This window comes from Musca autumnalis, unplaced genomic scaffold (genome assembly GCF_047663935.1).
Source record: "Musca autumnalis isolate F117 unplaced genomic scaffold, ASM4766393v1 scaffold_1, whole genome shotgun sequence".
Lineage (NCBI taxonomy): Eukaryota > Metazoa > Arthropoda > Insecta > Diptera > Muscidae > Musca > Musca autumnalis.
In genome coordinates this window covers 207,851,237-207,864,110 of record NW_027411644.1, presented here as the reverse complement: position 1 = coordinate 207,864,110, position 12,874 = coordinate 207,851,237, and the positions used below count along the sequence as shown (strand labels likewise).

The 12,874-nt window shown below is 35.2% G+C and overlaps 1 protein-coding gene and 1 long non-coding RNA gene across 2 annotated transcripts in view; both read left to right on the top strand.

Annotated features, from left to right (window-relative positions):
- LOC141390280 (uncharacterized) overlaps positions 1-12,874 on the top strand; it is a 143,778-nt gene that overhangs the window by 48,824 nt on the left and 82,080 nt on the right. The gene's annotated exons all lie outside the window — the stretch shown is intronic.
- LOC141389019 (uncharacterized) lies at positions 7,705-11,202 on the top strand. The gene is made up of 3 exons (XR_012408971.1): positions 7,705-9,150; positions 9,428-9,598; positions 10,277-11,202. It is a non-coding gene; the product is annotated as an uncharacterized lncRNA (long non-coding RNA).

Sequence of the window (12,874 nt, the reverse complement as noted above, 5' to 3'; positions counted from 1 at the left end):
ATCAACAATCAGTTAAACGCAATAAAACTCTTAACGAAGCAAAGAATAAAATGAAATTGATTACTACTTCTACTACTACCTACCCACTACTACTATGTATTACAACAAATTTATACTTTGATTACAAGTATCATCCTCCCAATTTCCTTAACCCCTCTCACCCCTTATTTAATTTCCTTAAATAAAAAAAAAAACAAAAACAAAAAATCTACTCTGATCCATATGTTTGTTACTACGGCTATATTTTTTTGTATTTTGTCTATTTTTTAACAGATCTTATGAGGGTCCTTTTAATGATTTTGTACTGTCAAGATTGCGTTTTGCGAAATAGTGGGCGTGGAGCCAGCTTAACCACGCCCATTCTTATTAAATAAGAAAGAAAGACACAGAAAGAAAGTCAAAGAAAAGAAAGAAAAAAGGCAAAGGCAAAAAATCCTATCCTATATATGCACACACTATAAGCCACAAATCGGTCGGAAAAAATCGAATCGAATCAGTCCTCTAGTTTAGAAGGTTTTTATGAGGTTCTTTCCAACTCTTCCCATACAAAAAGCCGAGTCAAAAAGAGTAAACACACTTGTCTAAACGACCACGACGACGACAACCAACAACGACAACAAAGACTTTGAAAAAAAGGAAAGAAAAGAAAAAAAAAATCAGAAAAAAGTCTACATCTACAGCATTTATTTAACGAAAAAAGCCTAGAAAACATTAAGCATCCACTGCCATCATCAAAGCAACAACAACACCACCACCTCCACCACCACCACTAATTACTCTCTATGTAATATTTCTCTCTCTCTCATCATATGACACTAAATTACAATATAAGAAAGTTGTATGTAAGCTAAGAAAAGAAACAACAACAAAGAGAAGCGTTATAATAGATAGAGGAGGACTAGAGCAGAATTGGATCAGAAAAAAAAACTGAAAAGGCACAGCAACGAAAATGCAAAGGACGAAAACGCCAGGAGCAAGAGCAGGCGGAGGAGGGGGAAGAACAGCGGAAGTAGCAGCAGCCTTTACAACACCAGCAGCCATCACCACCTCCACATCCTCCACTAACGGCGCCGCCGCCATTTGTTTTAGTGATGATTATGTTTCTAATGTTTGTTTAAAACATTTAATGCGTTCATGTATTAATTGTACCATAAATAAGCAATATACACGTAGTAAAAATCAACAATTGTATCATTGTCCTCTAAGAAGGCCGGCAAACGCAGCCACAGCATCATCATCGAAGCACACCGCAGGATCATTGTTACGAGAAAAGCCCATAACGCCGCCAATGACATCAACAATAAACATGACTATGGTGACGAAAGCAGCAGCAGCAGCTACCACTGCAACGGCGGCGTCTTTCGCCTCTTCAACTCCATTATCTCCGGCTGGCCCAAAATCCCGTTTAACAACAACGGTGTGGAACAACAGTAACAGTTGGTCCATTGAAAACCACGTTAGTAGTATGTGTAAAAATCAAGGTGTAAATAATAGTCTGCAATGTCATCATTATAATAATAAACCTCAGCAACATCACCAACATCATTATCATCAGCCGCAGCACGACCACCACCACCAACAGCATCATCATCATCATCACCTACTACAGCATCAAACATTAATGCAGTCGTCGTCATCATCATCAACAACAACAGGAACATCTAAAATGCCATATAATATTAATAATACAATTATGTGTAAGTCAGTAACAGCAGTATCTCCATTGTCATCTTCAACAACGTCGTCGTCGTCATCATCAACAATGCCAGCATCAATAGTTGTAACAGCAATTCCAGCAGCAGCGTCATCTTCAACATCCGCAGCAGTATCACCAACACCATCGTCATCATCAATATCATCACCATATTTACATACAGTGTATTCCAAAAAACATATGGGAAGACGAAAACGTAATTCCTCTTCAACGACCTCGTCGTCAGCGCACAGAAGAAAGGAGCATCGCCACCATTATCAACGTAATGGCTGTGGTGGTGCTGCTGCTGGTGGTATTAATAGCTGTTTAAGGATATTATTAATAGTTTCATTTATAAAGCCATTATATATGTGGTATCATTTTATAAAAAGTGTCATCTTAACGTCACTAAAACCAAGCGAAAGACTAACAACCACAACAACAACAACAGCATCAACAGTATCTACAATAATAAGAAAAACCTCCAACACCTCCGCCACAACCTCATCATCTTCAGTATCCATAACATCGTCATCATCATCATCAACAATAACAACAACAAAGGGCGCCGCCGCCACAACTGCACGTAGCAAATGTATACGTGTCTTGCCACCCATACGTACCACCTCATTCATAACCTTACTAACCATCATTTGTCTCGAGACCGTCTTACTCTCGACCATGTCTAGTTGTGCTAAAACCTTCTACATGCATTGGAACACTTCGAATAGTATATTTCGCATAGATAATACCGATCACATAATCGATGTTAATAAAGGTAATCTAGCTTTTGAATTCGATCAAGTGCACATCATATGTCCGGTCTATGAGCCGGGAACGTATGAAAACGAAACGGAAAAATACATTATTTATAATGTCTCGAAAGTCGAGTACGAAACGTGTCGGATAACGAATGCCGATCCGCGTGTTATTGCCATATGTGATAAACCTCAAAAATTGATGTTCTTTACCATTACGTTCCGGCCATTTACACCGCAGCCCGGTGGTTTGGAGTTCCTGCCAGGGAATGATTATTATTTCATTTCGACATCATCCAAAGATGATCTATATCGTCGAATAGGCGGTCGTTGTTCAACGGACAATATGAAAGTGGTGTTTAAAGTGTGTTGTGCTGAAGAGAAGAATAAAACCATCTCGGCCGGTGGTAGCGGCAGTGGTGGTGGTGCCGGTGGGGCATCAGGTCCTGGCAGCAGTGCCAAGGATGATAAGAGTGGTGGTAGTTCTACCACTGCTGTGGGTAGTCCCTCAGCTCCAACAGATACCACAAATGTCAACAATGTTGTGGGTGGTATAGGAGGAGGTGCCGGCGGCATGGGTATGGGAGGAGGTGGTATGATCCAGGGAGGAGGTGGTATGAACACCATGAGTGGGGAAGATATTAATCATCATGCCACCAACATTAATCGTAATCAACAATTCTCCAATCATCCTCATCACATGAACAACATCAATACCATTGGCATCAATGGCATCAACACCGGTATGTTGCCCAATGGTGTCATGAATCCTGGCCAGGGCAACAACTATGGAATGCAGCTAAATCCCATGCTAAATGGCAACAATGGTAATGGTGCCACATCCATCAACACCAACATAGATCAATATAATCGTATACCAATGCAACCGAACAGCATCAATGTCCTCAACAATAACATTGGTGGTGGCGGTATGATGGGCTCACATGGTGGTGGTTCCGGTATTATGATGACGCCCGGAGGCCACAATGGCATCACCATGATGGGTGGTGGCGGTGGTATGATGGGTCCCGGTATACCCGGCATCCATCAGTATCACGGTCAAACCGGTATACGCATTAACAATGTGCCATCAACACATCACACATACTTAAAGAATATCAATAGCAATAACAACAACGATCATGACCACCAGCATTACGATAAACATCCAAATGAGGTTGTAAAGAATGAAGAACTCACCTATAACAGTGCCGGTGCAAGGCATGCACCGCCACCAGCATTTTCAACGTTCTTCTTTGTTAGTAGTTGGCTGAAGAAGGCGTTAAGCGGCGTTACACGAACATCGGCAGCAGCAGCAACAACAACAACACACTACTACAACAGCTTATTGAATTATGTGCTAAGAATTAAACAATTTGTATATTTTAAGTCTATTTTATATAACAATATAATTTATAGTATAATTGCACTTTTTGTAATATTATTAATACAACAATTATTAAGATATAATAATTTTGTACTGAAACAAAAACAAAAAACACAACACAAAACGAATAAGAAAAAGAAGAAGATCACCAGAAGTTATATTAATAATAATAAAACAAACAATAGTAGGTCAATAATAACAGCAACAACAACAACGGCATCATCATCATCGTTAACGACGAAGACAACAAACTCTATAACGAATTTTTCAACAACAACAACAACATCTACGTCCTATGATGATAAAACAATGACACACAAGAAATTTATTAACAATGAACACACACGGTGAACTTTTCTTATACAATATAAGACAACATTTATATACGTATACCTTAAATAATAATTATAATAATAAATAATTAATAATAATGATAATAATTATAATATTTAATTATAATTAACGAAAAAAGAATTATAAAAAAATTAACACAGAAACGAAAAGAAGAAGAAGTAAAAGAAGTAAAAGAAAAACAACACAAAACTGATGTAGAAGTAAACAACCACAACCACAAAAATAGCATATAAATAAAGCTTAAAGCATTTCCAAAATACAACGTTTTTTTAAATACTACATACACTCTGTGGATCGGACCATCATATATAGAACAAGAACAAACAAAATTTCCCTCCAGATATCTATCATTCAAACAAAAAAGAAATATACAAATTTTAATCAATAAAACGGAAAATTTACAACACACAGTCTGGAACATATACAAAAGAAAAAGAATTTCGGTTATTTCATTTTTTGGCTAAGCGTGAGTGCTTTTTTTTTCTTAACCATCATTAAATGATATTCAAAACACATTTTTAGAAACAAAAATAATACTTTTTGCTTTACCACCAACCACCCAACAGCATTGAACATCATCCTCCTAAGCTTAAAACAATCAATTTCACACATTTGTTTTTTCTTTTTTCATAAATAATTGTAAATAATTTAAATCTGCTTGTATAATTTCAAAAATGCAAGTAAAAAATGTTGTCATCAGTATTATTTTTAAAATTTGTTTCTAATACTTAATTTCTACTTAAAATTATTTGGAAACAATACGAAAAATGTATTAACTGTTGATATTTAAAAAAAATACACAATGTTTTCATTAAAAATTCATCATTTTTTTTTAGCATTTTTGACACTTTTATTTTAAGTAAAAAATTTTTTCAACAAAAATTCACCCGAAATGAAATGTTTTCATACACTATTTGAACATTTTTCTTCCAAAAAGTTATATTTGGTCTAGTTAGAGGGCCCCTCCGAAATACATTTTTCCTGGTATGTTGATTTCGTCTAAACATCAAATGTCTAATGAATTGACATGACATAGTCTTGTGAAAGAGGGTGGCGATATGACCCTGTGGACTTAACGACCATAAGGCCCAAAATGAAATCTGGGTGTTATGATTACCCTGATCGTGGCCACAAGACCCATTTTATTGTTTAGCCTTATGATCGACATACATAGATCCGTTGGGCGTTTTGGTTTTTCTATTGAAAGGAGAATCATAAACCGTGAGTTTTTAAAAATAAATGAATTTTGTGAACGAAAAACTTACTGTATTTTTTAAAGATCAAATCGCCCAAGATGATATTGGGAAGTCAAGAGTCCGACCTGATAGGTCATAATTCTAAAATTTAATTTTTGACCTTAGCCCCCTGGGCGGGAAGTCTTTTCTGATGGCTCTTCGAATTAATGTTTTATACCCTCTGGACAAGTTGTCGATTTAGCTAGCCCTCTTCCTCCATCAATTTATCTGAATCTCTAGTTCGCACTATAATTTTCGTAGGGAGGAGTATCTGATTGGTTCTAAACTTTAAACATCGTAATATTTCTCCTAAACTTTAAAAATGCTTCGCTTAAATTAAGTTTAAGGGCTGTTCTCGAATTATGTTGATTTTTTACGGCATAAAGGCTTTGGTGCAATGGTTGGCATGTCCCCGCCAAGCACACTAATTGTCTTGGTTCGATTTCCAGGCCAGACAACATCAGATTTTTCAGCGGTGGCAAAAACCCCTCAGTGTAATATACGAGGTCTAATAAAATATAAAGTATTTATTCATCAACAACTATCTTGTTCCTTCAAAGTAATCCCCCCTCCGTTTTTTTTTTCTAATCCATGAAACACTTCCGAAACGCCCCTTTTTGGTATAGCCAACAGCTCCTGTTTCGATTTTTCTTTAATCACAACAATCACAGTAAAACGCTTTCCTTTCATCGGTGTCTTCAGTTTTGGGAAGAGAAAAAGGCTGACTTCCATATTGTCAGTTGCTTTGTATTCGTGCATGAAACTAGGGGTTCTTAAATCGAGTTCCATACCAGAGTAATTTTATGAAATTTTAGTAGTGGGGAAATCGATTTAAGAACTCCTAGTTTCATCCCCGAATACAAAACAACTGACAATACGGAAGTTGGCCAAAGTCTGCGGGGGCCAAATCCGGTGAATACGGTAGTTGAACCCTGAGCCTTTAAGCTAAGGAGCCCACATATATTTGGACGGAATCCGATTTAGACAATTCGAAGTCGATTTGGCTGGCCCTGTCTGCCCGTCTGATTGATGAGCACGATAACTCTCTAACGGATTAACCGATTAAGTCCAAAATTTGGTCCTCAAAATATTTTGTCTAAACATAGTTTGAAGATGGACAATTTTTTTAAGTGCAATTTAAGGTTTGTTCGAGGATCCTTTGGCAATTTTTACCGAAGCTACTCCTTGTGGTCCTGTTAACAGAGATATAAGGTTTTCCGCGGGCAAAGTACATGCTACCCGACATAATGGTACCAAAACTCTAAATTTTAACTATGGTGACAAAGAAAAATGACTGGTGAGCGCAATGACTATCGAAGGGAAAGACTCCCAAAATAAGATCCACTTTTAAAAATTACACTGATGGTCCTTTCCTTCGGGTACATTTTCTGAGGCCCAAAGGCCGAAAAATTCTGAAAACTCCCGTAATACATAATTTTTGGGGGAAAAAATTTCGTTCCTGTAGACGATGGTCCATAGATGAAACTCTCAATTTATACCTTTTTAAATGTTGTACCCCTCAGTTTTGGTATTGGAAATCGTACAAATGGGTCTGCCTCTTTTTGGTTTACACCACAGATTTGGCAATTTTCCTTGCGGCAATTGTCAATTTTTTGGAGAGTTAGGTGAGGCATATGAGAGAGAACTCTGGCCCTGTCCGCCTGTCTGGTTGATGAGCACGATAACTCTCTAACGGATTAACCGATTAAGTCCAAAATTTTGTCCTCGTAATATTTTGTCTAAACATGGTTTGAAGATGGACAATTTTTTTGAAGTGCAATTTAAGGTTTGTTCGAGGATCCTTTGGCAATTTTTACCGAAGCTACTCCTTGTGGTCCTGTTAACAGAGATATAAGGTTTTCCGAGGGCAAAGTACATGCTACCCGACATAATGGTACCAAAACTCTAAATTTTAACTATGGTGACAAAGAAAAATGACTGGTGAGCGCAATGACTATCGGAGGGAACCGACTCCCAAAATAAGATCCTCTTTTAAAAATGACAATGTTGGCCCTTTCCTTTGGGTACCTTTTCTGAGGCCCAAAGGCCGCAAAACTCTGAAAACTCCCTTTATACATAATTTTTGGGGGAAAAGCATTTCGTTCCTCTAGCCGCTAGACGATGGTTTATAGATGAAAGTCTCAAATCATACCTTTTTAAATGTTGTACCCCTCAGTGTTGGTATTGGAAATCGTCGAAATGGGTCTGCCTCTTTTTGGTTCACACCTCAGATTTGGCAATTTTCCTTGCGGCAATTGTCAATTTTTTGGAGAGTTAGGTGAGGCATATGAGAGAGAACTCTGGCCCTGTCCGCCCGTCTGGTTGATGAGCACGATAACTCCCTAACGCATTAACCGATTAAGTCCAAAATTTGGTCCTCGTAATATTTTGTCTAAACATAGTTTGAAGGTGGACAATTTTTTTAAGTGCAATTTAAGTTTTGTTCCAGGATCCTTTGACAATTTTTACCGAAGCTACTCCTTGTGTTCCTGTTAACAGCGATATAAGGTTTTCCTCGGGCAAAGTATATGCTACCCGACATAATGGTACCAAAACTCTAAATCCTATCTACAGTGACAAAGAAAAATTACTGGTGAGCACAATGATGACTATCGGAGGAAATGACTCCCAAAATAAGATCCACTTTTAAAAATTACACTGATGGTCCTTTCCTTCGAGTACCTTTTCTGAGGCCCAAAATGCGTAAATTCTGAAAACTCCCTTAATACATATTTTTTGGGGGGAAAAGCATTTCGTTCGTGTAGCCGTTAGACGATGGTCCATAGATGAAAGCCTCAATTCATGCCTTTTTAAATGTTGTACCCCTCAGTGTTGGAAATCGTCCAAATGGGTTTGCTTCTTTTTGGTTTACACCTTGGATTATGGTCCATTTTTTTTTTCAATGCCAAAAATAGATTTCCTTGCGACAATTGTCAATTTTTTTGGAGAGTTAGGTGAGGCATATGAGAGAGAACTATTCACATCTCAAAGTCTATTCTCACCGAATAGCTAGCAATTGCCTAAAGTAAACTGGGCTAAAGGCCTCGACACAGTCATATCTGATAAGAGACTAAAGACCAACTTCTTCGACCTAATAAAAAGATTTCAAAATCACATTTGAATTAGGTCGAACTTGGTCTTTAGTCATTTACCAAATATGACTTAAGCAAGAATGCCATGCTTCCTATGTGTCGAGGCCTTAATACCTCCAAAAGGTCTTTTGTAAAAATAGAAGGCATATAAGAGGAATTCTATATAGATTGAAGGCCTTTAATAAGTCTACTATTGTAGGAGACTTGTTATGGGTCTACTGTACATAAAGAATACCCTTAAGACGTCATATAGATGATCCTTTCAAGGTCATTCATACAAATATAAGTCCTTTAAGATGTCTTCTGTACAGATAGAAGGCCTTTAAGAGGTCTTCTATACCGAAAGCAGACCTTAAAGAAATTTTCTATACACATAAATGTCCTTTCAAAGAACTTCAATACCAATGGAAGGCCTTCCAGAGGACTTCAATACCAATGGAAGGGCTTTAAGAGGAATTCTATACAGATAGAAGGCCTTTCATAGGTGGTCTTCTATATTAATAGATGACCTTTAAAAAGTCTTCTATACTGATAGAAGTCCTTTGAGTGGTCTTCTACGCTGATAGAAGGTCTTCTATACTGATAAAAGACCTTTGAGAGGTCTTATATACAGAAAGAAGGCCTTTAAGAGGTCTATAAAATTTTTTCTATACTAATAGAAGAACTTTGAGAAGTCTTCTATACCGATAAAAGACCTTAAAGGTCTTCTATAAGTATAGAAGACCTCTCAAAGGTCTTCTACGCTGATAAAAGACCTTTGAGAGGTCTTCTACGCTGATAAAAGACCTTTGAGAGGTCTTGTATACTGAAATAATGCCTTTGAGAGGTCTTCTACGCTGATAGAAGGTCTTCTATACTGATAAAAGACCTTTGAGAGGTCTTATATACAGATAGAAGGCCTTTAAGAGGTCTTCTATACAAGTAGATACCCTTTAAAAGGTTTTCTATACTAATAGAAGAACTTTGAAAAGTCTTCTATACCGATAAAAGACCTTTGAGATAGAAGACCTTTAAGAGGTCTTCTATGCTAATAGATGACCTTTAAAAGGTTTTCTATATTAATAGAAGAACTTTGACAGGTCTATGCTACCAATATCGTAATTTTGAAAAAATAGTAAATAAGTGTTTTCAATTTTGTAATAGAATTAAAGTTCGAAATGATATTAATATTAAATTAAATTTTTTGATAATTTTGTTAGATTGTAATTCTGAAAAAAATTAATATTTTCATTGAGTTTGGAGTTTTAATAAAATTATTCTACTACTATATAGACAGACACTTACAGATATTGATAGTAGATATAAAAAATTGAAACAAGATTTAGTTAATTTCCCAAATTCCCCAACAATGGTGGTGTGAAAATTGATTATTTAAGCTTAGGATTGACATTATAAGCTATTTTTTTATGCATAACATCCGTTGTGTTGAAAATGTGTTGAATATAGTTACACTTACTCTACTATGTGTGGTGGATAACCAAACCATATAAACCAAACAAACGACCAACCAATTTATGGCAAACACCCACTACAAGAACCAACCACATTCTCCCTCATATTTTCTTAATATACAAATAATAATAGTTTGGTTTAGTTTGAGAGGTCTTCTACACTAATAGATGACCTTTAAAAAGTTGTCTATATCAATAGAAGACCTTTGAGAGGTCTTCTATGCTGATAGAAAACCTTTGAGAGGTCTTCTACGCTGATAAAAGACCTTTGAGAGGTCTTCTACGCTGATAAAAGACCTTTGAGAGGTCTTGTATACTGAAATAATGCCTTTGAGTGGTCTTCTATGCTAATAGATGACCTTTAAAAGGTTTTCTATACTAATAGAAGAACTTTGAGAGGTCTATGCTACCAATATCGTAATTTTGTAAAAATGGTAAATTAGTGTTTTCAATTTTGTAATAGAATTAAAGGTTGAATTGCCATTGATATTAATATTAAATTAAATTTTTTGATAATTTTGTTAGATTTTAATTCTGAAAAAAAAAAATATTTGCTTTGAGTTTGGAATTTTAATAAAATTCTTCTACTATATAGACAGACACTTACAGATATTGATAGTAGATATAAAAAATTGAAACAAGATTTAGTTAATTTCCCAAATTCCCCAACAATGGTGGTGTTGAAATTGATTATTTAAGCTTAGGATTGACATTATAAGCTATTTTTTTATGCATAACATCCGTTGTGTTGAAAATGTGTTGAATATAGTTACACTTACTCTACTATGTGTGGTGGATATCCAAACCATATAAACCAAACAAACGACCAACCAATTTATGGCAAACACCCACTACAAGAACCAACCACATTCTCCCTCATATTTTCTTAATATACAAATAATAATAGTTTGGTTTAGTTTTATTAAGTTTATATCTAGATACGTATATAAGTAATGCCACAGCTACTCCTCCGTATACATACAATAACAACAACAACAAGAAACACATTACAGTTTAAATGCTATGATGAGTTTTGATAGAAAGAAGTTGGTGGTAATTATTTTGAAATTACATTTTGTACTTAATAGCTAGGCCAAACTCTACTTTGAATATAGTAACCAACAACAACCAATAATAATTATAAATAAATCAAGAGAAAGAAATAAGAACATAACATAAAACACACAGAAATAATTCTTAACATATGACAACAACAACAACAGTAACAAAAAGACGACGAAGAAGAAGTGGGTGAAAACCACAAGTAAAATAATCTGAAAATAATAAATATTTTAAATAGAAAATAATGACAACAATAGAACATTAAGTAACTTGGCAAATTTTTACAACTTAGGTAACACTCTATCTCTCTCTCTCTCCATCTATTTTACCACTTTTCTCCAATACCCTACTCGGGGTCTACATAAATGTGGAATACTCCAGAGGTTTTTTTTAAAATTTTTTGCTGTTAAAGCTTATTCAGAAAATTTAACTTGGAGTATAGTAACAGTGTAAGCCTCTAGGGAATTGGAGAGAAGCAGCATGTAAAAAAAGAATCTTATGAAAATATAAACGACAACATTTCTCTTAATTTTCTTTAATTTAAATAATATTTATATAAATGAGAATACATATTACCTTTTTGTTTGTTTGTTCAATTATCAACCAAACAAATTAAATAAGCCAGCTAGCCAGAGCCAACCAACCAACCAACCTCCTTTTTGTCCCCACCTAAGAAACAAAAAAGCTCCTTACAATAGCCAACCTACGAACCAACCAACCAATACATGTGTGTATGTACAACCAACCACCCTTCCCCATCTCTTGCTGCCTCTATTATTAGACAACAACAACAACAACAGTAATATATTTAAATAAGTCAAACAACAATAGTAACAACAAAAAAATTGGATTAAACCAAAAACACAACAACAGCAGTTATAGAACAAGAAAAAAACACAAAACCGAATCAAAACAAAAAACAAATTATTTTCCATAGTACAAGTAAATGAATTAAATAAATAGATGTTTTCGTTTTTACACATTTTATGTATAATTTCTTCTTCTCTGTAACAAACAAAGAAACACATAGAAAACCATAGAAAAATCCAGCTTGTGTTGTATAACAGACAGAAAAAAAGAAACCAAAACAGACAAAAAAATAAAACAAAAGAAAAACTCCAACCATCCAACATCATCACCACCACAGCCACCCACCATCATCATCCGCCGCCGCCGCAGCATCATCCATAACAAACAAAAAATCTACTTTTTATGAGTTACGATTTTTTGTTCTTTGACAACTCTAACCAACCAACCAAACAATCCGCCAACCAAACACCCAACCAACCAACCATCCATTCACTCAGCAGTATACAGTGTGTTTCATGATTAAGACAAACAAAACAAAAAAATAAAAAATGAAAAAGTCACTTATATGTATACTACCTAAAACTACCTACATTATAACTATATATAAAAATTATATATATACCGATTTTAAACAAAAATTTGTAATAAAAAAAATTGTTAATTTGTTTATATATTTGGAAATAATACAACATGAAAAAAAAGAAAAATGAAAATTTTCGATATTGAAAAAAATTACATACATTTGGTTTTTGTTATTTGTGGAGAAAAAGCAACAACAACATCGATTCATCTCGCATCATCATCGTCTCGTGTGCCATGTCATCTCATTCATTATCAGCCTCTCTAGGATGTGGGAACTCTTAGTTACATACTTACATAGGTGTTAGGACAATTCATTGCTATATCAAATTGAACTTTAAAAACCTGAAGATTAAGGCAGACTTTCAAAACCTCATATACTTTGTTAATGAAATAAGGGGGGTTACTCTCTATTGCGATGCGTAAGAAAAATGCGGTGCGTAAGGAAATTAA